A 5,299-nucleotide genomic window follows, 5' to 3' on the forward strand; every position below is an offset into this window, starting at 1 on the left:
GCAGTAATGAGAGAACACTACCAGCTACCAACGGTTGAGGAAATAACTAGCAGACTCTCAAAAGCTAAATACTTTACAGTGTTGGATGCCAGTTCAGGTTTTTGCAACTCAAATTAGATGAAGCCAGCTCTCGCCTTTGTACATTCAACACTCCTTTTGGCCGCTTCAGATTCCTCCGACTCCCATTTGGGGTCAACTCCGCTCCAGAAGTTTTTCACAGGACGGTGAAGCAACTTTTTGAAGGAATTGAGGGCGTTGAGACATACATCGATGATTTTTTGATCTGGGGAGAAACAAAAGTGCAGCATGATTACAGACTGAGGCAAGTGTTAGAGAGAGCAAGGGTCAAGAACTTCAAGCTGAATAAAGAGAAATGCAAGATAGGCTTAGAGGAAATCAAATATCTCGGTCACATCTTCGCAAAGGATGGTTTGAAACCAGATCAGACCAAAATAGAGGCTGTCAGAAGAATGCCCACTCCTGAATGCAAAAAGGATGTGGAGAGATTTCTAGGCATGGTTACTAATCTCGCAAAGTTCATTCCAAACATGTCACAACATACTGAGCCATTGCGTGTACTTACTAGAGATGATGTTGCCTGGCAGTGGGAGGAGGAACATCAGCGCGCATTCAACAAATTGAAAACAATGCTCACTGAGGCCCCCTTGCTCATATACTACGATGTCAGGTTACCAGTAACGCTTTCTGTCGATGCATCTAAAAGTGGACTGGGTGCTGTTCTACTTCAAGAAGACAAGCCAGTGGCTTATGCATCACGTGCATTGACTGAAACAGAACAGCGTTATGCGCAAATAGAGAAGGAGATGTTGGCGATTGTGTTTGGAGCAGAGCGTTTTCATCAATATGTTTATGGACGAGAGGTAAACGTACAATCAGACCACAAACCGCTTGAAGCAATAATGAAAAAGCCGTTGAGCAGTGCTCCAGCTAGAATACAGAGACTGTTAATGAGATTACAAAAATATCAAGTGAACGTAAAGTACAAGCCAGGTAAGGAGATGTATATAGCGGATGCATTATCCAGAGCGTACTTACCAGAGACCGGCTCTCTTGATAAAGAATTAGAAGCCCAGGTGCATATGGTAATGTCAAACTTGCCTGTGTCAAATGAGAAACTAGATGAATTCAAAAAGGAAAGTAAAGAGGATGTGATTTTGACAAAACTCAAAGAGACAGTGCTAAATGGATGGCCTGAAATGAAGAGCCAAACAGCAAAAGAAATACAAGGATACTGGAACTTCAGAGAGGAAATCTCAGTTGTGGATGGAGTTTTGTTCAAAGGAGAACGGCTCATAGTTCCAGCATCAATGAGAGCAGAAATGCTAAAGCTGAATTCATGAAAGTCACTTAGGCATAGAAAGCTGCAGACGGAGAGCGAGAGATGTGCTATTTTGGCCTGGAATGTCACAAAGCATAACTGAGATGGTAAACAACTGTGAAGTGTGCAGCACATACCAAAAACGACAAACCAATGAGCCATTACATCCACACAGTGTTCCTGGCAGAAAATAGGTGTTGAATTGTTTACTTTTGACCAACAGGAGTATCTACTTTTAGTGGATTACCACTCCAAATTCATTGAAGTAGAGTGGTTGAGATCAAATACAAGAAGTACAACAGTCATAACCCATCTGAAGTCACAATTTGCTAGACATGGAATTCCTGAAACAGTAATTTCAGACAATGGGCCACAGTTTAGCTCACGTGAATTTCACGCTTTTGCGAAAGAGTGGGAATTCATGCACAAAACCTCAAGCCCCCATCAGGCACAGGCGAATGGAATGGCAGAAAGAGGAGTACAGACTGTTAAAAACATGCTTAAGAAGGCTAAGGCAGATGGGAAAGATCCTTACCTGTCTCTGCTGAATCTGAGAAGCACACCTATGGAGAATATTGAGCATCTCCAGCCCAACTGTTGATGAGTCGAAGACTGAGAACAAGACTTCCGTTTATATCAGAGTTGTTGAAGCCTCGCATGGTAACTAACCCAGTACAGCAGTTGTTAGAAAGCAGACAAAAGAAGCAGAAGGAATATTTCAACCAAAGATCCAGACCTCTTCAGAAACTTCAGGTTGGCAACAATGTAAGATTATGGCAAGATGGAACATGAAATCCAGCTGAAGTTACTGGACTTTCAGAGCAGCCAAGATCTTATGTCGTTCAGACACCTGAGGGAAAGGTGTACAGAAGGAACAGAAAGTTTTTGATGAAATAAAAAGAACAAAGTGACACACCAAGGAAGGACACGGACAATCATGAAGTGACTCAAGAAAATGGGAGTGACAACACAGAGAAAATACAGGAAATGGACATTCAAACATGGAAAAGAGATGCCAGTCCAACCAAGCTCTCGAGTCTACCAGTGACAACTGCAAGTGGACGAGTAGTCTCACAACCAAGAAAGCTGATTGAGGAGTAGTTCTTTGATTTTTTTTGTTTTGTTTTTTCCTTAAGTTTAAACAATTTCACAGTTCAAAGGGCAGTGTTATGTTAAGGGAAAGCCTGACAGATGCTTAAAAAAAAAAAAGGAGATGTCATGATATGTAATACATGAGTCACCTATTGCTAGCCGGAAGCATAAATGTAATGTTGGGGTCAATGCAGATAAAAAGGTCGATGGTTAAAACCTAAAACGGGTCTCGTGTCTTCTCCTTACTGCACAACGAAACAGTTATCTGTGTCACCACTCTAACATTTTGTGTCGGGATGTGTGTCATACCTCAGACTGAGAACTGTGAGATCTCTGTAAAATGGTCTGCAAGTGTGACACCAGCTAAAGGCTTCCTCTGTGTCCAATGTATTTACATCCAGCAATTGTACAGTGATTTACAAGTGAGAAATACAACAACTCAAGCCATTCATGTCAAAGAGAGCACTAAGAATCACCTGAAGATGAAGTTATGACGAGTTTTCACTACCCGATTTTATGCCCGATTTTCTCTCGCCGACAGTTTTTTTGGAGATTGCAGACAAAAGCCTGAAATCGTAGGCAAATCGGAGCTCGCTCCCATGAGCGACGATTGCAATGTATGAATTATCAAAGTCGTCGGCTGTCGAAAGAGATGTTATTGAGGCATTCACTGCCATTTGGCATGCCCCACAAAACCTGTCTATTGATGAGAGAAGAGCTTTGTCGGAATTAAAAAAAGGTGCTGATCTGGTCATAAAACCTTTTGATAAAGGCGGAGCAATTGTGGTGCAGGATGCAAACTAACACTGGTCAGAGATTTTGTCACAATTGACCAATGCCACTTTTTATCCCAAATTATCTTATGACCCCACACTTACTTTTCAAAGTGAGATATTGTCTTTTCTAAACAATGCAATGGAACAGGGTTGGATTTCACAGAATTCATTTGACTTTCTCTATTCTCAACATCCAATTAGACCAGTGTTTTACACTTTACCAAACATTCACAAGAGACTGACTGATCCCCTGGCTGTGGTCCAGACCAATTCTCTTTTATCTCCATTGTCACAGTATGTAGGTTACTTTAGTAAACCATTTGTTCTCTCGTTACCGGCATATATCCGTGACTCAACTGATTTTATCAACAACATTTTTGATATATGTGATTTACCTGATAATAGTTTCTTACTTACACTTGATATTACTAGTTTATATACCAACATTTCACATGAGAGTGGTCTTTGTGCTTTAAGTTTAATTACTTTGGTACATTTTTGCTTCTAATTATGCAAATTTTTTTTTTTTGAGAAATGTTCTGTTTCTAACAACAATGCCAATTTATATTGTTCAAAAATCTTAAAGTGGTATAGGTATATTGTCAATATTTTTTGCATTTTTATGGACAAGTTAAATGAAATGCATTAATTTGTCAATCAGTAAAATGGTTTTGAGGAGTTCAGTACACAGCGTGTCCATTTATTGGATATGTGTGTCCAAAAGAGTGTGGGTAATCTCATTACTACTCTGTATACTGAGACAGAAACTCACTCCTTCTTGCCTCGAGTTTTCACCACACCTCCAAAGACAGGTTTACCAAAAAGTCAGTTTTTTAGATTAAGGCGATCGTATCACTCACACTTTTATAGAGAAGGCGGAGATCGTGTGAAAAGATTTTCTCAATGCAGTTATCCATAGTTGTGGATTGATGATGCATACAATGTGACGTTTCAGAAACAAGAAATGAAAAGAGAAAGTTTTCTGTTTTGTCACCACTACGCTTTCCCTTCTTTCTAATCATATCAGGATACTTTTAAAAAACATTGTCTTTTACTATCATTCGATCCTGACTTTGCTGACTCTTTTCAGCATCCCCTCAATTTGTGTTCAAAAGAGCTGGGAATTTGAGAGACTCCAGCTCATGGTCCATTTCAAAATATGGAGTCTACTAGTAATCAGGCCGTACTGAGCCCGATTCCTAATGGCAATTAAAAATATGTCAATTGTGCACAGTGTAGCAATACTTTCTCTAGTGTCATCACTTGTACCTCGATGTGTGATTTATTTGACTAGTTGCTCTTGTGGTCTTGGGTATGTGGTAAAAACATCTACATAACTCAATGTATTAGTTAGTTCAATTCGATGAAAGGACATGAATTATCCAGTAGCGGTACATTTTAATCATGATGTTTCAACTCTAAATTTTTTGGGTATAGAGAGGGTGAAGGTGCCACCTAGAGGTGGTAATATTGATCTTATTCTTCAGATACGTGAGGTGTTTTGGATTTACACTCTCCAAACGCTAGCTCCTATGGGTCTTAATAATGAGCTTCTGTTCTGTTATAATGCTGATATTTTCACTGTGTTTGTTATGTTATGCAAAAGTAATTTACATTGTATATTTATTAAATCTTGACATAACTTTATTATATTTTGTAGATTTTAAAATCTGGGGTTATTAATCAAATTATTATTTAGTTATTTTTAAACACGATTAAGAATCTTATTTTATCTAAATTGCACAATGATGATTCATCGACTTTATAGACATTATAGTTTTATCGTCTGTTAATGCTGATCTTCTGTAAAGCTGCTTTGAAACGATGTGTATTGTGAAAGGCGCTATACAAATAAAAAATTGATTTTAAATAATTAGGTGTGTTTTTTTTACATTTATTATGAATTCTTTGCTTTTGTAGGGGGAACTGGAGAGGAAATTTGTTTTGAATGTCCACTAAGAGGATAATAATACTCCTAGCTCTGTTACTTGTCTTATGGTGTAGAGGTTATGTTGTCACCAGGGGCGAAAATTTCAGGCAAATTTTGGGGGGGGGACAATAAACACAACAATTCTCAAGAGCAATTTTTGAA

This window comes from Xyrauchen texanus, unplaced genomic scaffold (genome assembly GCF_025860055.1).
Source record: "Xyrauchen texanus isolate HMW12.3.18 unplaced genomic scaffold, RBS_HiC_50CHRs HiC_scaffold_207, whole genome shotgun sequence".
NCBI classification, from domain to species: Eukaryota; Metazoa; Chordata; class Actinopteri; order Cypriniformes; family Catostomidae; genus Xyrauchen; species Xyrauchen texanus.